The sequence below is a fragment of the Lissotriton helveticus genome, chromosome 2_2 (genome assembly GCF_964261635.1).
Source record: "Lissotriton helveticus chromosome 2_2, aLisHel1.1, whole genome shotgun sequence".
NCBI lineage: Eukaryota > Metazoa > Chordata > Amphibia > Caudata > Salamandridae > Lissotriton > Lissotriton helveticus.
In genome coordinates, this window is record NC_136060.1 from 381,569,824 (window position 1) to 381,596,111 (window position 26,288).

Genomic DNA, 26,288 nt, shown 5'->3' on the forward strand with positions numbered 1-26,288 from the left:
GTGCCTGAGAGCCTCAGATTTTCTAGCGCACGTTGTGCTAAGGGAGTCTCCACTGAGCTCTGCTCAGTTTTTCTCTTCAGATTGGATGTTTCTCTTTATTCTTCAACTCTACTATGTCTGATAAGGAAAAGAAGGCTTTATTTAAAGCCTGTGCAACCTGTTCAAAGAAAAGGCTGTACAAAGAGGACAAGCATAAAGACTGTATATACTGCTTGTACCCTGATCATAAGGCCATGGATTGTAAGATCTGCAGGACTTTCTCCACTAAGACCTTGAGACACAGGGAAGGACGTCTGTTAACCTGGCTACAGAAAATGAAGTCTCATAAGGAGGTTCTGTCATCTGACAGTGAAGATTCTTCCTCAGCTGCGTCTTCCAGAAGATCTAGGAAGAGGGGTAAGTCTTGCCCTTCAACTTCAGCTAAACCTCCTGTTAAGGCCTCCCAAAAGACCTCTGATAGGTCTGAAAGGCCAAGCCCCTAAAACTCTCCTCACAGAGGTGTAAAGGAGAGGCCGGGACAAGTTGCTCAGGCGCAAACATCAAAGAAGGTACTTCAGAATCCATCTGTTGCTTCTCCATCAGCTGAAAATAAGAAGGTTTTTAAGAAACCAGCGTCTGTCTCTCAGGAAAGGAAATCAGATAGAAAAAAACTTCAGTCGACGACAAAGTCTTCAGGTACGTTGACGACGACGACATCTAAGGTACATCTGGTTTCAGTCACAGCTCCGTCGACGGGACCGTCAACAGTAGCTTCGTCGACGGCGGCTGCAGTGTTATCTCCGTCGACGCTTCAAGTTCCTTCGTCGTCGACGATGTTGATGACATCTTCGACGTCGACGCCGCTGACGACAGTGTCGACGGCCACGACGTCGACGACGACGACAGCTGCTATGATACTAACGACGAGCTCGTCGACGGTATCGTCGACTTCGACGACGATTCACAAAGTCCGGATTTCGATAAGAAGGCAGCAGATCACTCCTGAGATGACTTCTCCACGTAGAGTGACACCCTTGCCACCAACTTTGCTCTTGGATGAAGAGCTTTCAGAGGAGGAAGATGGTTCTTCAGGTGAAGTCCCAGGACTCCGATTCTGACGATTACTATACTGAGGAAAGGGATTATGAACGACAAGATAGACCTCAACATCAGTCTCATCAGGATATGGTGGCTATGCCTTCCTCTCCTATTACGGATTTGCAAATGATGTTACAGGACTACAAGCAAAGGTTCCCATCTCCAGCTACTGAGCAACAAACGCAGTCACCTCCTCCATCTATTCCTGCCACTTCTTCAACTACAGTGGTTCCTCAGGTGTCTCAACCTCCGGTTTCGGAGCCTAGAGAAAGCCGCCAGGTGATTATTGCTGTCCAGGATGATGATTCATCTGACGAGGATCAAAATATTCATTAAGTCCTGGATCCTGATAAAGAGTGGGACGACCATATCATTCCAGATCCGGCCACACCATCACCGTATCCTGTTGACTCTCCTCCAGCTGACATCGGAGGTTTCCATAACCTTATGGAGAGAGCGTCCAAGAGGTTTGGCCTTCCAGTTACGACCGTACAGTCAGACTGTTTCCTTTATGATTTCAAGGAACCTTACAGGAAGTCCATCCGTTCAATCCCAATCGTGGAACATGTATGGTCTGAGGGTACAAAGGTGATGCAGAATCCGGCTACAGTCATCCCTGTTCTTCCGCGGGTGAAGAAATATAAAGCACCAGAGAACAGTCCTGCTTGCGTGACAGGTCAACCGAAGCCGGACTCGGTTATTTCCCAGGCAGCTCAAAGAAAATCTAAAAATCCATTGGCGCTCCTTACAACTCCACCAGATAAGCAAGGTAGACGCCTGGACAATATGGGCAAGCGATTCTCATCAATGTCTAGCCTTCTAGTTCAAGCTGCGAATGCTCTTGCAATCTTGGGTAGATATGATTGCCAGATGTGGTGCGATTTATCCCCGTTTGTGGATCAACTTCCAGATGGAGCCAAGGTAGAGGCTAAAATGATCCTTGAGGAAGGAGAACGTTCTTCTTCGGAAGTGATAGCTTGTGCTATGGATATAGCTACCACCGCCTTTCGAGCCTTGGCAGGGTCAGCAGTTTTAAGATGTGAGAGTTGGCTTTGGGCTACCTGGCCAAAAAGTTCAAAATAAAATCCTGGACTTACCTTATGATGGAGATATGCTTTTTGGAAAGCATACAGACGATGCCCTTCAGGACATCATAAAGGACACGGACACGGCAAGGTCCTTGGGGATATTTCAATACCGCAAGGTTCCTTTCAGGGGTGCTAAAGGGAGAGGTTTTTCATCGTACAGAGGTGGTAATCAACAACGCTACTCCTCTTATTCTCAATCCTCCCAGTCTTACAAGCCGCAATACTCGCAACGCCAAGGTCAATCGGCGTCTTTCTCTCGTCAACCATCAAGAGGACGACAGGGTCGTCAGGGAAGACATACTTCTAAGCAGCAATAGCGGCTTCCAGGCTCTGCCTTCTGTTCCTCCCCCTCCAATATCATCAGTGGGGGGCAGGATATCAAATTTCCTCCACAATTGGCAGATCATTACATCAGATCGGTGGGTCCTCAACATCATACAATTTGGCCACACACTAGATTTTCAAAATTTTCCACCATCCAGAGCCCCTAGCGCCACAGAATCAAAACATCTGAATCTTCTACGTCTCGAAGCTCAGCAACTACTTATCAAAAGAGAGATAGAAAAGGTTCCTCAGTCCCAACAAGGAAAAGGTTTATATTCCAGGTTTTTCCTGGTCCGCAAGACAGAAGAAAAGTGGCGCCCAATTCTAGAACTGTGGGAGCTCAACACCTGTCTCATAAAACTCTAATTTTGGATGTTTTCTCTCCAGGATATATTGCCTCTCCTGAATCCTGGCGATTATATGTCAACTCTAGATCGCATACTTTCATGTTCTCATTCATCCAACCCACAGTAGGTATCTTCGCTTCACAGTAGCCAAGAGCCACTATCAATTCAAGGTCCTGCCTTTCGGACTTCGATCCGCTTCTCGGATATTTACAAAATTACTGGCCCCAGTAGCAGCATTCCTCAGAAGGCAATCTCTGCAGGTGTTTTTCCAACCTGGATGATTGGCTGATAAAGGCCCCATCTTCTCAAGCAGCCACAAGGGCAGTCGAAGATTGTATTCAACTCTTCAATCTCTTGGGTTTAGGTCTCAACAAATGCAAGTCTGTCTTTCTTCCATCCAAATCGCCAAAGTTTCTGGGTGCCATCCTGGATACGACTCTATGCAAAGCTTTCCCTTCAGGAGAGAGACAGAACAGACTGATTCTTTCTGCCAACCGATTGCAAAACAAACGACCACAGACGCCTCTCTAGACGGCTGGGGGGGCGGTATTGCAGGACCTGCAAGTAAGCGACCACTGGTCTCAAGAGTTACGCACCTCCCATATCAACCTTCTGGAACTACTGGCTTTGCAGGTATTTCTTCCAAAAGTTCAGAATTCCACAGTCCTGGTCCGTACGGACAATACTACGTCCATGCTTTACGTGAACAAGCAAGGCGGAAGGAGATCCAAACTCCTTTCAAAAGAAGCTCAGGAGATCTGAGAATGGGCTATTCGTCGTCAGAACATCTTTTGGGTTCTCTCAATACGGAAGCGGATTCTTTGAGCCGCCTAAGGTCGGTCTCTCACGAATGGGAAATGGATCAGAGAACTCTCGAAGGAATATTCTCTTGTTGGGGCACTCCTCTTATAGACCTGTTCGCGACCCCAGAAAACAAGAAATGCCAATTCTACGCAAGCAGGTTTCACCATCAAGGATCGTTGGGGAATGCTCTTTCGATAGCCTGGTCAGGCGCATTTGTTTACGCCTTTCCTCCAATTCCCCTGATTCCAAGAATACTGAGGAAACTCAAGACTGAGCCCTGCACCATGATTTTAATAGCTCCAGCTTGGCCCCGCCATTTTGGATCACAGAGCTCCTCCTTCTGTCTCAGGAGCAACAAATTCACCTGTGTCCCATTCAAACCCTGTTGACGATGTCCCAGGGCCAAGTAATGCATCCGGACCCGAGTTCCCTGCAATTGACAGCTTGGCTCCTGAGCACCGAGAGTTCAGATCTTTAGATATCCCTCGAGATTGCAATTACATTTTAGCTCAGGCTCGAGCCCCAAGTACGAACAGAACCAATCGAGCAAAATGGAAGCATTTTTGTTCATGGTGCCACAAAGAAAACCTTCACCCATTCACTTCAGCTCCTCATAAGATCTTACCGTACATTTTGTCTTTGGCCAGGTCAGGTCTCCAACACTCTTCCATCAAAGTGCATCTGGCAGCCATCTCTAGGTTCAGACGAACAGCCTCTGGCCCTTCTCTCCGGTCCGCGAGAGTGATCAAACAGTTCCTGAAAGGTCTATTCAGGGCTTTCCCTCCGGTTAAGCCTCCTCCTCCATTATGGCAACTCAACCTGGTCCTCGCCCATCTCATGAGGGCTCCTTTTGAACCTATTCATAAAGCGGAGATGAAATTTTTGTCATGGAAGGTGGCTTTTCTTCTAGCGATAACATCAGCCAGGAGGGTTGGAGAACTTCAAGCTTTCACGATTGTTGAATCTTTCTTACAGTTCAAGAATGACTCTTTGATTTTGAGAACAAATCCGAAATGTATTCCAAAAGTCCCTTCGGATTTTCATTTGAAAGAACCTGTTGTTCTAAAGTCTTTTTTTCCTCGACCTTCGACTCTGGCGGAAAGATCTCTACACACTTTGGATGTCTAAAGATGCCTGAAATTTTATCTCCAACGCACAAGGGATTTCAGGAAGACTTCTCAGCTTTTTGTTGCTTTTAGCGCTCCAAGAAAAGGAGTGCCCATGTCAAAGCACGGGATATCACGTTGGATTGCCAGCACGCTTCTTTTCTGTCATCAAGCAGCAGGGAAGCCACTGAGGGGACGGATTAAAGCTCATTCTACGAGATCAGTGTCATCATCTACGGCTCTGTTCTCTGGTGTCCCTATCAAGGACATTTGTAGGGCAGCTACATGGAGCAGTGCCCATTCTTTCACGAAACACTACTGTTTGGACTCTTCCACAAGGAGGTAGACAGCAGTCGGACAAGCAGTCCTGAGGAATCTATTCCAGTGAGCGGTGAGCTTTCCCTTCTATCCCGCCTTCCTTTATTGCACATTTTGTATCTGATAATATTGCTTATCTATTGTTACAAAGTATTTTGACTATCTATGATAATGCTTTTACTGTAATGTGCTGTTATGCATGTAACAAAATTTGCATTTGTTGCTTACTGCTAGCTACTCTGATACAAAGCATGGTAATCTATGAAAGTCCAATACTGGGGCAAGAAAACAAGTTACTTACCTGTAACTTTGGTTCCCCAGTATTGGTACTTTCATAGATTCACATGCGCCCACCCGCCTCTCCTGGGAAAGCTCAGCCTTCAGCAGATGTGATTACTATTACATAACGGCTACGAAAATCTGAGGCTCTGAGGCTCTCTCAGGAGGGTTCTATGGGGTGAGGCTACTCTGATTGGTTGTTGCAATTATTTGGTCTCTTTTACAAAATACAAAAAGAGGGGGATAGGCTACAAAATGAGTTGAGGCCTAGGCCTATTTTTCTCTGTTGTACCTACTGCTATGGTATTTTCTATTTACCGAGGCTCCCATTCCGACGACGGGGGAATGATACAAAGCATGGGAATCTATGAAAGTACCAATACTGTGGAACCAACGTTACAGGTAAGTAACTTGTTTTCTTCTCATTGTTCAAAACGGTGTAATTTCGGATAGTTGTCTGTTTCCATGGACTGCATTGCATGATTTTAGTTGCAAGAAAGTGTCACATATTAGTTGTTGAATGTCACTCATAAGTACATGGAAGCTATGAAAATGTCACATATAAGCAATCTGAAACTTTGGCAGGTATATGTTCACTACCACTCTCCTTCCTCTTTTTCAGGCAGAGGCTGGGGTGAGCAGGCCAGAGGGTCGGAGCTTCTCTATCTCCTCCTCGATGCTTTCCCTTCAGGCCGTCGGTTGCAGGTGTGTCTCTGTGCTGCATCTCATTGTCCTCAGTGCCTTGTCTTTACTTTTATTTTTAATTCACCCCGTCCTCATTTCTCCCTTTTTCAGGCAGTAGGTGCAGGGTCGGGGGTGGAAGGTGCTGGTGAGTCCAGAGCGTCAGAGGTCCCCGGTCTCGTCCTCGATATCGTTCCCTCCGACTTGGTACATAAGGTTTCAGATTGCTACCTGTGACATTTTCATAATTTGAAGCTAATTCTGAGTGACATTCAGCGACTGTGAGTGACACACTTTCGGAAGCAAAATCAAGCAATGAAGACGTGGGAAACATAAATATCAGAAATTACACCCATTTGAGCAACAAGATCTCTAAGCAGATCTTAAAACTGCTGCAGAGAACCCGAAATGGAAGAGCACTAACCGGAGACAGACTGCGCGACTGGAGTTCTCAGTAACAGGGAAAAACGCCACAGTTAATGATTACAGGAAGGGGATCCCAGTGGAGCCATTTCATATTTCATGCTTGCAAAAGGCTGGTATTTCAAAACTGCATGGAGATAGGATTTGCCACACAGATGATCAATCCTAATTAAGAAATATTATATAGAGCCCTTAAATGTGGACTGTAAGGTCAAAGTTTTTTTAAATTATTATTATTAATATTATTATTATTATAGGGCCATTTCTCCTTTTCTGTTTTCATACTGCTTTTCAAAAAATGGCATTTATGAAAAACAAGCGTTATATGTAAAACAAAAAACAAAACGTGATCAGCAGAGGGAGGGGAGGCTGGCTTAGCCTGACAAGATCATGGTGGAACCATACTATTACAATATTTGCGCCGGGATTTAGAGAAGAAATGGTGCTTTCCCAGGTGTCAACAAGCAGATTCTCCCTGCTACATTGATAAAATCCACTGTGGCAAAACTGTGCTGGTGTGTGCGTGCAAAGCAGCCACGAGGAAAGCAGGAGACCTGTGGAGGTGCACAATTCATGGGATGTACAATTCGGTGCAACTAAAGAACTTCAACACAGTTGGGCCAATGTAGCGGTGCACCTCTCGAGCTCGCAGATGCAGCCATGTCACTGGACCGCACCTCGTTTTCGTCAGAGCCGTGCCAGCACATTCACTTTTCTTTCGCCCCACTTTGCAATTTCAGGCTCACTGAGTGTAGCACTGTTTTCCGCCTTGCGTAACTGCTCTTGAGGGTTTTATTGATATTATTATTATTATTATTATGAGTTCTTAGATTGCCATCAGATTCTATGTCAGAACTGGAGGCTCCGATTATGCTATATCTCTCTCTGCTTTATTAACATCAAATTTCACAGCAGCCAGAAAGATGAAACAAACAAGACTTTAAATGTGGACAAAGAAAACATCACCTCCCAGAACTTCAGGGAGGCATCCGAGAGCATAATCCTTCCATTATGTTCATCACCATATCCAATACATAGTTCCTTCTCTGTCACTTCGCTGCTTTGTAGCCAGTTAAGTCCCATTTTACCTTCCTTGATCTTTTTTCATATTACTGACTAGGATTCCTTCCACACTAGGCTGCATATCGGGAAAGGACGGATTGCTGTTGCCTGTTAGCGGGAGCCCTCTGAGCCAGCTGTCACCTTCACGCCTCGCCGGACCCGCTTCGCGGGTCCCGCTTCGAGGTTAGCAGCGGCAGGATTTACTGCACAAGGGGCAAATCTCGTTCCTGGCTTCAGGGTCGACCGGCAGGGCTGCGAGCGAGTGGCGTGGGGACTCCAAGGTCCAGGAGCCCACGCGCGCCCGCCTCCATCTGGGCTGCTCTCCCTGCCGGCCCCACCCCCACCTGAGCACTTTAAAGCTCCAACGCGTTCTTCAACTCGTTGGATTCCTTCCACACTAGGCTGCATATCGGGAAAGGACGGATTGCTGTTGCCTGTTAGCGGGAGCCCTCTGAGCCAGCTGTCACCTTCACGCCTCGCCGGACCCGCTTCGCGGGTCCCGCTTCGAGGTTAGCAGCGGCAGGATTTACTGCACAAGGGGCAAATCTCGTTCCTGGCTTCAGGGTCGACCGGCAGGGCTGCGAGCGAGTGGCGTGGGGACTCCAAGGTCCAGGAGCCCACGCGCGCCCGCCTCCATCTGGGCTGCTCTCCCTGCCGGCCCCACCCCCACCTGAGCACTTTAAAGCTCCAACGCGTTCTTCAACTCGTTGGATTCCTTCCACACTAGGCTGCATATCGGGAAAGGACGGATTGCTGTTGCCTGTTAGCGGGAGCCCTCTGAGCCAGCTGTCACCTTCACGCCTCGCCGGACCCGCTTCGCGGGTCCCGCTTCGAGGTTAGCAGCGGCAGGATTTACTGCACAAGGGGCAAATCTCGTTCCTGGCTTCAGGGTCGACCGGCAGGGCTGCGAGCGAGTGGCGTGGGGACTCCAAGGTCCAGGAGCCCACGCGCGCCCGCCTCCATCTGGGCTGCTCTCCCTGCCGGCCCCACCCCCACCTGAGCACTTTAAAGCTCCAACGCGTTCTTCAACTCGTTGGATTCCTTCCACACTAGGCTGCATATCGGGAAAGGACGGATTGCTGTTGCCTGTTAGCGGGAGCCCTCTGAGCCAGCTGTCACCTTCACGCCTCGCCGGACCCGCTTCGCGGGTCCCGCTTCGAGGTTAGCAGCGGCAGGATTTACTGCACAAGGGGCAAATCTCGTTCCTGGCTTCAGGGTCGACCGGCAGGGCTGCGAGCGAGTGGCGTGGGGACTCCAAGGTCCAGGAGCCCACGCGCGCCCGCCTCCATCTGGGCTGCTCTCCCTGCCGGCCCCACCCCCACCTGAGCACTTTAAAGCTCCAACGCGTTCTTCAACTCGTTGGATTCCTTCCACACTAGGCTGCATATCGGGAAAGGACGGATTGCTGTTGCCTGTTAGCGGGAGCCCTCTGAGCCAGCTGTCACCTTCACGCCTCGCCGGACCCGCTTCGCGGGTCCCGCTTCGAGGTTAGCAGCGGCAGGATTTACTGCACAAGGGGCAAATCTCGTTCCTGGCTTCAGGGTCGACCGGCAGGGCTGCGAGCGAGTGGCGTGGGGACTCCAAGGTCCAGGAGCCCACGCGCGCCCGCCTCCATCTGGGCTGCTCTCCCTGCCGGCCCCACCCCCACCTGAGCACTTTAAAGCTCCAACGCGTTCTTCAACTCGTTGGATTCCTTCCACACTAGGCTGCATATCGGGAAAGGACGGATTGCTGTTGCCTGTTAGCGGGAGCCCTCTGAGCCAGCTGTCACCTTCACGCCTCGCCGGACCCGCTTCGCGGGTCCCGCTTCGAGGTTAGCAGCGGCAGGATTTACTGCACAAGGGGCAAATCTCGTTCCTGGCTTCAGGGTCGACCGGCAGGGCTGCGAGCGAGTGGCGTGGGGACTCCAAGGTCCAGGAGCCCACGCGCGCCCGCCTCCATCTGGGCTGCTCTCCCTGCCGGCCCCACCCCCACCTGAGCACTTTAAAGCTCCAACGCGTTCTTCAACTCGTTGGATTCCTTCCACACTAGGCTGCATATCGGGAAAGGACGGATTGCTGTTGCCTGTTAGCGGGAGCCCTCTGAGCCAGCTGTCACCTTCACGCCTCGCCGGACCCGCTTCGCGGGTCCCGCTTCGAGGTTAGCAGCGGCAGGATTTACTGCACAAGGGGCAAATCTCGTTCCTGGCTTCAGGGTCGACCGGCAGGGCTGCGAGCGAGTGGCGTGGGGACTCCAAGGTCCAGGAGCCCACGCGCGCCCACCTCCATCTGGGCTGCTCTCCCTGCCGGCCCCACCCCCACCTGAGCACTTTAAAGCTCCAACGCGTTCTTCAACTCGTTGGATTCCTTCCACACTAGGCTGCATATCGGGAAAGGACGGATTGCTGTTGCCTGTTAGCGGGAGCCCTCTGAGCCAGCTGTCACCTTCACGCCTCGCCGGACCCGCTTCGCGGGTCCCGCTTCGAGGTTAGCAGCGGCAGGATTTACTGCACAAGGGGCAAATCTCGTTCCTGGCTTCAGGGTCGACCGGCAGGGCTGCGAGCGAGTGGCGTGGGGACTCCAAGGTCCAGGAGCCCACGCGCGCCCGCCTCCATCTGGGCTGCTCTCCCTGCCGGCCCCACCCCCTTGGCCTCCTCCAATCTAAGTAACTATAAAAGTCGGACAGCCTCCCCGCTGCGCGGGAGCGCGCGGGAGGGCGCCGGGAGAAGCCCGGGACAAGGGCGGGACCGTCTGTGGCCGTCCGTGGTCGGACAAGGTTGGGTTGGGCCAGGGGTCCTGGTTTGTTTTATATCCTGTATATCCCTTCCCCACCTAGTTTCACCTAGAGGTCTATTCATTAGTATTAACTTCATCCCTTTTTTAAACATGCCTTTAAGATCGGGGAAACAGCGCCTTGTGCACATACAAACTTCTAAGGGTGTTGTCTCAGGTCCCCTCGATGCATTTATTTCTAGAGCGACGGGAATTTTAGAAAAGGAAATTGAACAGGTAGAACACAGACTGTCCTTGGACTTAGTTACAGGGAAACGCTCCTCTATAGGCGCCCTGGCCCATGTAAAAAGTCCCATAACGAACGCAGCGTTCAACTGTATTACAACTTTAGAAACAGAAGCAATTGTACACGCAGACGGGGATGGTGTCAGAACACATACGGCCAAAGTAACTATGGACTCGAACACTGATTCTATCCTGTCTAGCTTTGAAGTTGATAGTAATGATTCTGAGGATGACGTGAGTAGCACGGGCGGTTCTCCTCCATCAAAGGCCCCTATTTCATTCAGTGTGCCAGCCCCGCAACCAGTCACTATTAAACAGACCTCTCGGAAAAGAAAACACGCCTCAAGCCCACAGAGTGACAAGGAACAAAAACATCTTAAAATAGATCATGCGAACAGCGCTAGTCACTCCCCCTTACAGATCACCCCCGAACCACCCGTAGTATACTGCCCCTCACTGGTTCACCCTGGGTCCTCTAATCCATGTCCTACATGTCTTAGCAGTGACGAGGTCCTGCTAGCCAAATTGGAAACAATGTTTCAATCTTTATTGCTCCCGGTCCTAGATTTAACAAGGATATTGTCCGCTAAAATTGATGTCCTGGAAGCGGCTGCTAACATTAATATGGACCTTTTGAATAAACTCACATCTTCTAGTTCTAGGATGGGGGGTCCCAATTCCGGAGGGAGGGCAATCCAAAAAGGTGGGACAGACACTATACCAACCGTAGGGTCATCAAATAATCATAACAACAAGAAGTCAAACTCGGGGGTAAAGCCTGCAGCTTCGACATCGCTTACTACAAGTAGAGCTAGCGGTCAAGCAATGTCGAAAGCCAACCACCCTCTGGTACCCAATAACGCGCCAGTTAAACAACATATAGCGAATGGTCAGTTACAACACACCAATAACATCACAGCGCCAACCCCTTTATTGGGTAAAGAGAAGAAAACCCCCTACCCTGACAGACATTATAGGCCAGTTAACAAGAAAACATTACTTCCTCCGAGAGCTAATTTACCCCCAGAAGCGGCACAATACACCATCGTCCTAACCGGGGTAACGCCGCTAAGAGAGGGCACTAAAGAGTCACATGAGGAACTACGGAACAAGGTCACCTTTTGGCTAAATAAACATCGCCCACTCCCCCCATCCTCTCCCACCGAAATCCTCTACGTAAGGAGAGTTGATTGGGTAGGAAAGGGGGATAAAGATCTAGAAGGGGACTGTATTCTGATCTCTTTTAGAGACCCATGGGTGGTGGAAAAAATCCAGAGGAAGGCTAGATTCGCCCGTGTAGGTGACATTCAGACCCTGCATTTAGATTATTTCTACCCTCACTCACGTCATAATTATCCAATGGATTCCAATCATTGGAACCTTCGTGGGGGGAGGCCACGAGAGCACCTAATCCCTCACCGCCCGTATTACCCCCCACTCTCTAACCATTTCGAGGCACTGTCAGACTTGGAATGGGTTGACTGACTACATATACCGCCATTGTCGCCAACCATAGCTAGAAGGAACGGGGAAGTAATGCCCATTACATCTAGCCCCACCCTGGACATCTTAAGGGAGCAGGAGTCTTCGCCCCATAACAGATTTAGAACACAGGGGGAACAAACGGGGGAGAAGATCCCCGCTTCTATCGAAGAAGAAACTAGGCTAGTAAGGGATATTCCATCGAGTCCCCTTCCCATCCCGACAGTTAGTGATATCCCAGAGGTCTGGGACATGCTAACTTCTCGCATGGTGTCCTGGAATGTAGCTGGAGTCAAGACACGTCTGGTATCCGAGGACTGGTTGGAGTTCATAGGCAACTATCAGGTCGTCCTCCTGCAAGAAACATGGGCTACTGCCCCGTTTTTTAAGGTTGGTTACGTAAACTTTTTTAAACCTGCTATCAAAGGTCCTAAAGGACGGGCGTCAGGGGGGTTATCAATATGGGTTAAACAGGCCTGGTCCTATTCCGTCTCTGAAATTTCAGTGGACAACCCAGATATACTGGCCATACGGTTGAGTAAAGCAGGGGGGCAGGACATGCTCATTATCAATATGTATTCTAGAGGCCTTCCAGGTGGCCGTCGTCCCAAGCTGATAGGGGCTTTAGACACTCTACTTTCGGGTTGGAACAAAGGGTCTTTTATAATGTTAGCAGGAGACATTAATTGTACCTTTGAGCCATTGTATCTGCCTGAGGATAACTGGGGGTCCGCAGAAGATGCGACCTGGAAAATTCCGGATCTTTCAAATAAAAATCTAGCCAAAGCAACGGAGGCCGCCCTGAATTGGTCTGCTTTTTGCCTCTCTTGGGGTTTAAGGGCGGTAAATGGTCGCACCAAATCGGATCAAGGAGCCAATTTCACCTTTGATAATGGCGTTAGAAAGAGTCGTATCGACTATATTTTCCTAAATATGGAACACTGGTGTTTAATCCTTGATTTGGAAATTGTTACGCGTCCTGAAAGTGACCACAACCCACTGTCCCTAACAATTAAAATGCAGGACTTATTAAGCCCAGCGGAACTTGTTCCAAGGGGCCAGGGGGTCGTAACCGTATCAAATGACCGGAGGAGACTGAAATGGACATCTATATCCAACGATGTATTATTACAGGCTAAATTAGAAAAGGTGATGATGAACGCACTAAACAACCTGAGGTCCCTTGATGGTGACAGGGGTAATACTCATTTAGATATGACTATGGACATACACGATAAATGCTTCGTAGAGCTCAACAATCTCCTCTCCAAACCTTGTAAGCCAAACGCTGGGATTCAACCTGCTCCTAGAGCCAAGTGGTATAACAGAGAGTGTAGAGAGGCCCATGGCCATTTAATTAAGACAGTCAAATCTAGAGATCTGAGTGAAGTAAAGGCGGCCAGGCAAAGGTACAAAAGAGTCCAATGGGAAGCGAAGAGAGAATGGGAGGATGATTTCTGGGCGGACCTCTTGGCCGCCAGTAAATCAAACAACCAGACCAAATTCTGGGACATTATTAGATGTGGAAAGGATGGTGACTTCCGCATACCATCTAATCATGTACCCCCTGAAGATTGGATAAATCACTACTCCACTCAATTTTGCCAAGATGTGGCTGATCCAACGGATTCATTTAACCTGCAACAAACCATTTTCTCTAGCAATCTGATTATGACCTTTTCCGAAAGGGAAACTGAGATTGCACTAGGGTTAACGAAGCGGGGGAAGGCCCCAGGACTGGATGAAATTCCAGCAGACCTTTTTAAAGCAAATACAGGCCTTTGGGTACCTTATTTAACCCGCATTGCAAATGCTATAGCCAGAGGTGCACGCATCCCACAGACTTGGAAGGGGGCGGAGATTCTCCCAATACATAAAAAGGGTGATAAATCTAACCCAGGGAACTACCGCCCGATCAGCTTAATTGATTGTTTCCAGAAGGTATTTGCTCGCATTCTCTTGGCAAGGGTACATGGGTGGATGGAATCGGAGGGAATACTGTCTCCACTACAGGCGGGATTCAGATATGGTACAAGCACTATTGACCAGGTTTTACGGCTTTGCATGATTTTCTGGAAAGTCGTCTTACTTGGTGGGGGCACCATCTATGCCGCTTTCATAGATTTGAAATCGGCTTTTGATCTAGTGCCGAGGGGAAAACTATGGCAGGTATTGAGGGACCTTGGTATGCCGGGGGACTTGGTCGAAATGATCATCAGACTACACCAAGATAATTTTGCGAGGGTGAGATGGGGGGCCAAGGGGCAAACCACAGACGCATTTCCGGTTTCACGAGGAGTGCGCCAGGGGTGTGTTCTCGCCCCTACCCTTTTCCTACTCTATATAGACCAGGTAGTCAAATTTTTTAAGTTGATCAACACCGATGCACCATCCCTGGCGGGAACGAAATTCCCAATGTTGATTTTCGCCGATGATACCCTCCTCTTGTCTAAGACCAGGGGAGGGTTACAGCAGGCTTTAAATCATTTTGAGGAATTCTGTAATAAAAATGGTCTCCAAATCAATGTGGGGAAAACCAAGTTCATGGTTTTTTCCAGGAAAAAACCTATACGTAGTAGTGTTCAACTAAACGGGGCCAACCTGGAACAAGTCGACAAAATGACGTACTTGGGGGTCACCTTGGATTCTCGCCTGTCTTGGAATCCACAAATAGAGACCCAACAATTAAAACTCGCCCAAATGACTGGCTGCCTTTTGCGCGAGCAAAAGAAAACCATCACAAAAAGGGTAGCCCCTGCCCTTCAAATTTATGATGTCAAAATCAACTCAGCTACACTCTACGGGGCAGAGCTCTGGGGCTACAAGGACCTCACTAGTCTATATAGAATACAGTGTAGGTTCTTACGTAATCTGGTGGGGCTGCCCCAATCAACCCCACTGATCCCACTCTGTCACGACATGGGCTGTCCACCAATAACAGACACGGCCAGATTCAGAGTAGTGTCACTGTGGAGGCGCCTATGGACATCCGAGGATTTGGTGTTTTTCGCAAAGGAGCTAGCCGAGGTGAAAGCTATGGGGGGCTCGGAACGCATCCCTTGGCTTCGCTCAGTGAAAACTAGCCTGTGTGAAATGGGGCTTAGTCATCTATGGGTTTCCCCAGGCATCAGCAACTTTCCATCAAAAAAGGAATTTAAGTGTTTATTTTGGGCCTCAATCCGCCTGTCCCTGGTCCAAGCTTCCAGTTTGGTGAACCTGACGGGCCGCTTTCTAAGTTTTAAACAGGACTCTGCCCGTGAAACATACTGGGACCTTATCACCAGACCAATGGACAAAAAGCTTTATCATCAATTTCGGGTGGGGTCCCTACCCCTGAATTCCTTTACCTCATCCTGGGATAAATCCTTTTCCAACCTATGTACATTTTGTCCAGGTTGTAGGGAAACTGAGGGTCATTTTCTGTTTGCTTGTCCCCAATATCGTGTACCCCGTTCAAAATGGTTAAAACCCATCTTTAAACATCTGTCCTGTAGGAAAGCCCCGGAAGCTATATGGGCCCTAAAAACAAACACTTCCAATTTGATTGTGATATGTTTTGCCAAGTTTTTAGGGTGGGCTTGGGCAATAAGAGCTAGAAGGATCGCAACTGTCCCCCGTCTATAACATATTATGTGTAAATTGTTTTCCCAATGTATTAGTTGTTTCTACTTTGCTGATGAATTTTTAATGAATGTCTGGTTTTTCGAACACATAGTTTAATAATGTCTTAACCGAGGGATATCTTGCTCCATTTTAACATATTCTTTTTAATATATAGATACACCTCGTTCTTAATGATTTTGTAAAACTGTGGAGATTTTCTTGAACTGTTTTTGTTGTCGTGTTTAACCTGTCTTTTATGATTTTACTATCGAAATAAAGACATTAAAATCTGAATCTGACTAGGATTGTTTTATAATATTGTATTTTCCCCACTGCTTTGCATGTTAGCGTTAGCTTGGGGATTGTTTCATAGTAATATTGTCTTTGGGACTTGCTTTTTTATTGCAGATTCCTCATGCGGGAGCGTCTTCCGCTCCTTACGCAGCTGGCGCCCTGCTAATTGCTGTGCTTTGCAGGCCCGCTAGGGGGACTCTCTTGGCTCGTTGGTCTCGCATCGTGGCTCCTCAGAGGAGGAGTTGCGCTGCGAGTGACGAGTCCAATCGAGCCTTGTCCCCGCTACCTTCACCCGAGGCCCGACTGTGGGTGGTATTTTCCCTGCATATTCAAAGTGAACGCCCTGGCAGGGGTCTGTACATCGGGCCTCCCGCGTTGACGCACACAGGCAATTTTTTTCCTCATTGCACTTCATTCTCAGCACAGCGCGCGGTAAGGCAGCTGCCCGGTCGGTGAGCTGAGGGCTTTTGGCGCGCTAAGGTGGTGCAAGCCTTACTGCGGTTCTTTGGGCTGCCTAAAAACCTTGCAGTCCTCCGGTCTGCCTCAATTTGGTTTGAGTTCACCAGCCTAATAAATTGAAGTGCACAGCACTTAACATCAGCAAAGCTGACACAGAGGTCCCTTGCAGCACTTCTTTTCTTTAGTCACCTATAGTGTAATAATGGAACCTCAAAATTATTATTATGAGGAGGAGGAGGAGGTCCAGGGGTACTTACCTTATGATGATAAGTTCTACGAGGCCGTGGACTCCTTCATTTATAGGGTGGTTAATGAGGTGGTCGGCCCCATGGAGCAGCGCCTCTCAGATAGAATTGTCCAGGAATGTGCTAAGTTGGCAAAAGCGCACGCAGAGCTCCCAGCCCCCCCGGCTGTTCCCGTAACTTGGAGGGTCCCCCGCCATCCAAAAAGAAGTGTACTGACAGGGTTGACAGAGATGCGTTTGCGTGCCAAAAAATCGCCTTCCTAGCTACGGTAGTGTCACCCACCCCTGCCCCCACCTCGGAAGTCGAACCCCCGGGCACCCCAGATCCAGCTTCCTTGGAACCTGGGAATGAGGACTCTCAGGGGGACACGGACGATGGGTCAGGCCCCTCACGGCCTTGGCGCCCGGCAATCATTCCTCCCTCAACACAGGGAGAAGATTCCGGTATGTTGGACCCGGATGAGATCATTCATCCACGGTCCGCTTCTTTGGCCTCCGGCGACAAGGAGGCCAAGATTGTCGCGTGTCACTTCCGTAAGCCCTTAGAAAAGGAAGCCTGAGGTTGCCTAAAGGCGGAGTGCCCAAGGCCCACCCTGGATGGCAAGGTTGCCTTCACTCAGGAATTGGACTCTAAGATGGCCACCTTCCTGGCAAAGTACACGAAGGATCCCCGGAAGGGTATAGATAGATCCTGGCGGTCATGCCAGGATAAGCTCCTCGACGCCATTGGTCCCATGAAAAAAATCTTGGACATGGCAGAGGAAGCCAAGGTTTCAGGATTTCCAATTTCTTCAGAGGTCCTTTCTAACTGGGCGCAACAGGCTATTATGTTTATGGACAATGTCAACTGTGTCCTATCAACAGAGAGTCGCTGCTCGTTGTTGATCAAACTTAATCCCAAGCTAGGGGACTTGGCCTCCTTGGAGGCAGGGGCAGTTGCCCAAGGGGGGTCTCTTCGTAAAGGAGTTGGGCAAATTTGTTGCAACCTTTACTTCTCTAGATAAGGCCCAATCTAATATCAAAAGGGTCTTTAACGAATTGGTTTTTCGGCCCGGCCGAGGCAGGGGCCTCTCGTCCGGCCTGGTTTCCAACAAAATATCCCAAGGGGACAAGGCTCTGGTCACAGACAATATAACTCCAGCGCAAACGACAACAGTTTTTACCCAACGAGAAGCCAATGCTTCAGAGGTCGCGGAGGATTCAAAAGCAACGCCGGTGGTGGAAATCCCAGCGGTAAGTGTTCTACCTGCGACCCACGTCCGCATCAGGGGTCAATTAGCGGCCTTTCGAGACGCTTGGGCGACCATTACCTCAGACGCATGGGTCTTACAGACCATTCAGGGTTTTCATATAGAGTTTTACGAAAACCCTTGTCAGGGAAGTTTTCCTCGGCCAATATCCTTCACTTCCCAAGAGGCACAGCTGATCGACAAAGAGGTATCCTAGTTGCTTTGCAAAGGGGCCATTTGCTGATCAGCTCCGCACCCTCATGGTTTCCTAAACAACATATTTTTGGTGGACAAAGCCGATGGGGGACGTCAACCTAAAAGAGTTTGACGGGTGGTTGGTATACCGCCATTTCAAAATGGAAGGAATCCATCTACTCCGAGATGTCCTTCTTCCTTCCGACTGGATGGTTCAGTTAGACCTAAAGAATGCTTGTCTGGTGATTCCAATCCACCCCCCCTCATCGGCGGTTCCTGCAGTATTACGAGTTCACCGCCTTTCCAATTCGTCTTTCCTCAGCACCATGGTGTTTCACCAAAGTGCTTAATCCGGCAGTGGAGTTCCTCCGGGCTCAGGGCATACGTATGGTTGTGTACTTAAACAACATTCTTCTTATGGCATAGTGTCCCAAGACCTTGTCCAGACAGCTCCAGCAAGCTGTGTCCCTTTTAAAGGGCCTAGGGATTATCGTCAATGAGAAAAGAATCGGTTCTCAAGCCTTCTCAGAAGGTGACTTTTCTCGGAATTGTGGTGGATTCCATTCACGCGTGTTGAGTCTGCCGTCGTGGAAGATGGAAAAAGATTTGTCATGAATTGCGACAAACAGTCTCCAGGCCTTACACCTCCCTTCCCTTGCCCGGTTGGTGGGCCTTCTTTCCTCATCTATTCAGGAAATCTTCCCGGGTCCCTGCAATACTGGGCCCTCTAGCGCCTCAAGGCATATCACCTGCAGAGAGGACTGTCATACGACCACTCACTCCTTCTTTTGGCAGAGGCCAAGGAGGAGATTGTGTGGTGGCTGTCCCACATGGAGGCTTGGAATGGTCAGGCGATTTTCGGTTCAGTTCCAGACCTTATCATAGAATCCGACACCAGCAGATCAGGCTGGGGCACCCAGTGTGGGGATTTTTCCACCGAAGGCGTTTGGTCATTGGACGAGCAAAACCTCTAGATCTACTGCCTGGAGCTCCTAGTAGGTTTTTTTGCGGTTCGCTGTTGGACCAAGGACAAAGTGCGGTCTTGTGTCCTCCTAAAGATGGACAACATCTCCGCGGTTCGATACGTCAACCGTTTGGGAGGTCCTCGCCAACGCGCCATAGCAAACTTTTCTGCTCGGCTCACCACATCTCTGTCACAGCGGAGTACTTTCTGGGCAAAAACAACCAGATTGCAAATTGACACTCGAGAAATCTTCACAATTCCAGTCTCTGGAAACTGGATCCGCAGGTCTTTCAGTAGCTGGAAACTCTGTGAGGACTGTTCTCAGTGGACCTCTTTACGTCATGCCTGGACCATCAAGTCCCACAGTTTTTCAGTTGGAGGCCAGATCCAATGGCTGTGGCCAAGGACACCTTCCTTCAGAAGTGGAGCTAGGAGAGGGGCTACTCTTTTCCTCCTTTTTCAATCATGAGGGCGGCGGCCCAGATTCGCTGGCAGGAGGCAGAGGTGACAATGATAGCGCCATGTTGGATATTGCAAGTTTGGTTTCTAGTTCTTCTGGAACTTTCTTGGGATTTTCCAATCCTACTCCCATTTTTTCCTCACCTGCTTCTGAACCCAGATGGGGCTCCGCATCACCTGGTCACCCAGGGGTTTCTCCTTCTCATGGCGTGGTGGCTTTCAGGCAGCAGTGGTCGTTGCCTGGACTTTCGAGACCGGCTGAAGTCCTCTTGTCAAAGGCTTGGGCAGATAGCACCACAAAAAGTTATCAGTCTGCCTGGACGCGATGGGTTCGTTGGTATCTTCAAAGGAGTTTGGATCCCATGGTCGTAGGTGTTGTTCCAATCTTGAATTTCTTGGCAGACTTGGCTTCAGAGGGGCTGACTTATCGTTCAATAAACGCAATACGGTCAGCAATTTCGGCAGGTCATAATCCAATAGACGGGGCTCCTGTAGGAGAGCATCCGTTCGTCTGCAGACTTTTGCGTGGCATCCGGCTCTCTTTGCCTCTGAAAGGAAATTGACTCTTGAGGCGGAAGCCGAGAGTCCTGCTAGATTTTTAAAATACTAATGTGTGTTTTGATTTTAAACCTGCACTTGTAACCCACCTCTACCTGGAATTCACTCACTGCTTCGTGCAGCCGAATAAACGCTGCTACGAGATTGCCGCCATTACGAGGGAAGCCCTCGACCCAGGCCACGCCCACCGCCGCTCGGCCACGCCCCCTTCCACTACAAAAAGCGCGCCAGACCCCCAGCGCGTCTTAGATGGAAATTGACTCTTGAGACGGAAGCTGAGAGTCCTGCTAGATTTTTAAAATACTAATGTGTGTTTTGATTTTAAACCTGCACTTGTAACCCACCTCTGCCTGGAATTCACTCACTGCTTCGTGCAGCTGATTAAACGCTGCTACGAGATTGCCGCCATTACGAGGGAAGCCCTCGACCTAGGCCACGCCCCCTTCCACTACAAAAAGCGCGCCAGACCCCCAGCGCGTCTAAGAGGGAAATTGACTCTTGAGGCGGAAGCCGAGAGCCCTGCTAGATTTTTAAAATACTAATGTGTGTTTTGATTTTAAACCCGCACTTGTAACCCACCTCTGCCTGGAATTCACTCACTGCTTCGTGCAGCCGATTAAACGCTGCTACGAGATTGCCGCCATTACGAGGGAAGCCCTTGACCCAGGCCACGCCCACCGCTGCTCGGCCACGCCCCCGCCTGCTCCCCCTTAAACGATGTGCTTGTCCCGGGCGCGCCGCATGCGCGCCGAAGGCCGCGCCCGACCGGGGCAAGGGGCCACAACCTCGGGCCCTTCATCAAGGACATCAAGGAAGGCATACAGCCTAGGCTCCCTTTACAACCTAAGGCCCCCTCTAGAAAAAAGCTGCTGCCACTCATATCACCCCCTTGATTTACCCACCCGCTGCTCACACTGCAAGACGAGGCTCAACACTGTCCAGGAAAGAACTGATCTGCAGGATTTTGTAATGTATCTTTTAAACTGTAGATCTCTGCCAAAGCACAGCACGGAAATCGCACTATTATTAGAGGAACTCGCGCCAGACGCACTCTTTTTAACCGAAACTTGGTTAACGCCCGACTCCGATCCTGACTTGATACAAGCACTCCCCCAGGGCTATCAGATTATACGCAGAGACCGGGCACAGGGGAAAGGCGGGGGACTTGCAATTATCTATAAAGATCTATACCAGTGCTATTGCACCCCGGCTTCCGTCCCCGACTGCGAAAGCCTGTCCTTCTCTCTAAAAGTCACCCCTAATGAGAGCTTTACAGGAACCCTCCTGTATCGCCCCCTGGTCCCCTGAACCAATTCCATACCACACTACCATCTATAGCAGCAGAACTTGTTACCGCCCCCTCCTACTTTACGCTGCTGGGTGACTTTAACATCCACTTCGATGACAGCTCAGATAGTACAGCAAATGAGCTAACCGCGAGCCTGGCTGCAGCTCAGCTAGAGCAACTTGTCCAAACCCCCACGCACATCAAAGGGCACTTGCTCGACCCTGTGTTCAGCAACTCCGCTGAGCTCAAGGTAGCCCCCACTACTCGTCTTGCGTGGACCGACCACTTTTTAATTCCTCTCACCTGGTCCACCTACAAACCCGTTCAGTGTACCCCGTCTCTGCGAAAAATGAGGAATTGGTCCAAGCTCTCACTAGAACAATGGGCCACCTCCATGGCAGACCCTAGACCCTCTTTCACTCAGGACCCCCCCTCAGATAACATGAATTTCGACAATTGGATTCAGAAATCTCTTGACTCCATACTCCCCATTCGGCAAGTCAGCTTAAAAAGGCCACGGGTTACTGCCCCATGGTATTCAGAGGAGCTCAGAATAAAAAAGCGCTATTGCAAGAGGCTTGAAAGGAAGTGGCGTCTGGAATATGCCATCACAGACAAAGCTATCTATAGGGAGCCCTTCAAAGCCTATAAACTTGAAATAAAAAAGTCACAATCCATTTATTATAATGAACAAATAATGAGGGCTAGGTCAAAACCGAGCGAGATCTACCAAATAGTCAAGTGCCTAACTAAGTTGCCCCCACCCATAGTCTCTAACGACAACCCCACCGTGCGCTGCAACGACCTAGCTGAATTCTTTTATCAGAAAATAAATAAAATCTGTCACATTCGTAAACCCAATTCCAGACTCCCCCACTGTTGCTCCCCAACCCCTAAGGCAGGTAGAGGTCTCTCCTCGAAAAACCTTGATTCACTTCCCTCTGCTAGACCTAGAGGCTCTGGAAATCCTGTCACTACAAGTAAAGTCAGGATCCCCCAGTGACCCAGCCCCACCCCGCACTATGGTTGCTGCCAACCAAATCATTCCCCCTACTCTCATGGAGTTACTCAATAACTACCTAATAAAGAGTAACGTTCCACTCAGCTGGAAGAAAGCAATGGTGAGAGCATTACTGAAAAAGCCCAACTTGGACCCTATAACCTGAACAACTACCACCCCATCTCCCTGCTGCCTTGGGCGAGTAAGATCTTGGAGAAGCATGTTAACCTCCACCTAACCAGATTTCTCGAGTCTAAACACCTACTCGATGTCTCGCAGACAGGGTTCCGTCCCAAACATGGGACGGAAACGGCCTTGCTAGCAGTAACAGAAGAAAACAGATGGATTCTGGATCAAGGGGGATCAGTGGCAGTGATCCTCCTTGATCTGAGTGCCGCTTTCGACACGGTATGTCATAAAACTCTGCTGTGTCGACTTTCCAACTTGGGAGTGTCCGGGGACGCTCTGGCCTGGCTGAGATCCTTTCTGAGTGGAAGGACCTTCCAAGTTTTTGAGGGAGACTCCTCCTCCACTAGCAGGCCTCTGGACTGTGGGGTACCACAGGGCTCGTCACTGAGCCCCACCCTGTTCAATGTGTACATGGAACCGCTGGCTGAGATCGTCGCCCAGATGATATTAAGATCATCACGTACGCGGACGATACTCAGTTAGTGGTATCCCTTGCACAGAAGAACAGCGAGCTAACACAGACCAATCTGACGGCATGCATGGAGGAGGTAAGGAAATGGATGACGACATCTTCCCTTAAGCTCAACGGGGACAAAACGGAGCTAATGTTACTCGGCCCCCCAACGCTGCTGACCATCGCCCACCTATGGCCCGCCAGCTTGGGCATTCCTCCTACCCCGAAAGACAATATCAAAAGTCTAGGGGTTTGGCTGGACAAATCTCTAACTCTCAACACCCAAGCAACCAAAACATCTGCAACCTGCTTTGGGCTTATCAGGATGCTCAAAAAAATCCTCCCAGTCCTTCCTTTTGAAGCCAAGCAGATCGTGATACAGGGCCTAATACAATCCCGACTCGACTTCAGCAACGCTTTGTATGTGGGGGCACCAGAATATGTGTTGCAAAAACTCCAGCGAGTCCAGAACTGTGCTGCACGCACGCTGCTTCAGATTCCTCGCAGAGCATCAATAGAATCTGGACTGAAAACCCTACACTGGCTCCCTGTTAGGGAAAGAATAACATTTAAAGCCCTGTGCGTGTCCCATCAAGCATTTTGGAGAACCGGTCCCAAGATTAACCATCCTCTCCTGTCTCCTCACCGCCCCAGCAGGCAACTCTGCTCTACTCATGCTTTTTTGGCGGTAGTCCCCCGGATCAAAAGGTCAAGAGCAGGAGGAAGATCTTTCACGTTTAAAGCTGCTAAGTTGTGGAACTCACTCCCCATACACCTAAGATCAAACTCCAACCTGTCATCCTTCCGCAAACAGCTTAAAAGCTTCCTCTTAACTAACTGAACCCTTCTCCAAGCTGTTGCTTCATGAGGCAGTATCCTTCTACTTAGCGCTTGGACGCCTTAGGGCAGCAGCCGCGCTCAACAAAACCCCTTTTCATTTCATTTCAAACCATGTTATTCTGCCCTATGGAACATCATCCTAGTGTTGAACCTATTTTTGTCCTGGGAGCCGAATAGGTACCTTTCCTTGAAAGAAATGTCTTCCAAGCTGGCTTTTATGACTAGCCTCTGCAGGAGAGTTTCCGATGTCAGGGCACTAGACATCTCAGCAAGAGTTTTTTCCCCCAGATGGACCAGTGTTCACGGTAGGACGACGTACTAAATCTCATACCCAGACAGTTTCATACCTGGCTTTTCAGTACACCCTAAAATTGTGTGTGGTGAATTGCCTTAAGGCATATGAAGAAATAACTCAAGAACTCCGCCCTCCGGGTGAACGACAACTTCTTATTGCTCTGAAAAAAACGCACAAGGCTGTCTCTTGTATTGACACAAAACACACTCAGCCAGGGGTGCAATGGCCTCTGAGGCTTTTTCGCTGGGGTCTCATCTAGAAGACTTGGGGCCCGATGTAGGTAATCTTGATTTACCTACTCTTAACCCCTTCGACGCTCATGACGAGCTGGGCTCGTCATGCAGTAGCCTCCTCGCACGCTCATGACGAGCCCAGCTCGTCATGAAACATGGGAAATGAGGATATCCAGCACAGGGGAAAAATCCCCATAGCATTCAAAAGGTTAAATACCGAATCATACCGATTCGGTATTTAAGAGTAGGTAAATTGGAAGTAGGCAGATGTAGGTAATTTTTCTTTTTCAATTACCGAATCTGTAAGATTCGGTATTTACCTATTCGGTAAATACCAAATCAGTATTTGCCATTGATTCCTATGGGCCTTGAAGCCCATAGGAATCAATGGCAAATACCGATTCGGTAATTACCGAATCGGTAAATACCGAATTCTGCCAGGGGGAACGGGGTGTCACTTTGACACCCTGTAGCACCCCAAAGTCAGGCTTGTGTGCCATGTGACACACAGACATGCCCATAGGTGTACATGCACAGATGTGCATGTACACCTGAAATCGTTATTTACCATGCAATAGTATTACATGGTAAATAAGGAATTCTTAGGGGCCTGTGGCACTGTTTAAAGCGCCACCTACATCTGAATTTACAGATTCTGTATTTTTACCGAGTCTGTATTTACCAATTCGGTAATTTTACCGATTCGGTAAATACAGATTCGGTAAAAAACAGAATCTGTAAATACATGCCCCCTACATTGGAAAAGGCATTTACCGGTCGGTAACGGCCGAATTCGGCCGTTACCGACTGGTAAATGCCTACCTACATCGGGCCCTTAATGAGTGCAGCGGATTGGTCCTCAGACTCAACCATCAAAAGGTTTTACTTCAAACCGGTCTTGGAGGTGGCTCAGTTGGAGGTAAGTAAGCTTTAAGCTAGCTTAATCGGAGCCTCGGTCCTGACATAGAACAGAAATTTGCATAGCACCCTAAAGGTAAGTTTCAATTTTATTAAGGACACGGAGGCAAGGATTATCCCACCCGGGGCACAGCTGGTGCAAACCCACCCTTATGATAGTAAGTAACCGATTCATACTTTTGATGAGATTTTCAATCTTGGTTGAAGAGTTTTTCTTGGTTTCAATGTTTCTCGTATTGCAATTGTCGAACATTGTACATTGCATAGAGATTTAGTTTCTTGAAACCCTTACGCTGCCTCTGTGTTTCTAGGAAACAACGGTTCAAAGCAGGACCAGTGATGAATTGGCATGACTCGCACGAAGAAAGAGGAGGGACAGACATAGAGAAGGGACTATGTATTGAATTTGGTGATGGACATAATGGAATGACTATGTTCTCAGATGCCTCCCTGGAGTTATGGGAGTTGATGTTTTCTTTGTCCACATTCCAAAACTTGTTTGTTTCATCTTCCTGGCTGCTGTGCAATTTGATGTTAATAAAGCGAAGAGAGATATAGCATAATCCTTGCCTCCGTGTCCTTAATATAAATCAATCAATCAGAGGGTTGTAAAGTGCGCTACTCACTCGTGAGGGTCTCAAGCCGTTGGGAGGGCGGAGCTCCGGATCAATCGAAAAGCCAGGTCTTGAGGCTTTTCCTGGAGGTGTGCTGCGTGGGGGAAGAGTCTGATGTTGACTGGGAGCTTGTTCCAGGTCTTGCCTGCGACGTAGGAGAAAGCTCTCCTGCCTGCTCTGGTTCTGCGGTTGTGTGGGGTCTCTGCCAGGGCAAGGTCGGCGGAGCGGAGGTTTCTTTTCGGTACTTGGAAGGAAACTCTTTCGTTGAGATATATGGATCCGATGTTGTGGAGGGATTTGTAGGCGTGGGTGAGTAGCTTGAAGGTTACTCTCTGCTCGATGGGGAGCCAGTGGCGGTCTTGCAGGTGCTGGGTCATGTGCTTGTGTCAAGGGGTTCCGAGGACGAGTCTGGCTGCGGTGCTCTGGATGGTCTGGAGCTTGCGTAGACGGGATTTGTTGATTCTG

General features: G+C 49.2%; 1 protein-coding gene across 1 annotated transcript in view; it reads left to right on the forward strand.

Annotated features, from left to right (window-relative positions):
- The window catches only part of POLN (DNA polymerase nu), a 2,689,548-nt gene that overhangs the window by 124,417 nt on the left and 2,538,843 nt on the right, over window positions 1-26,288 (forward strand). The gene's annotated exons all lie outside the window — the stretch shown is intronic.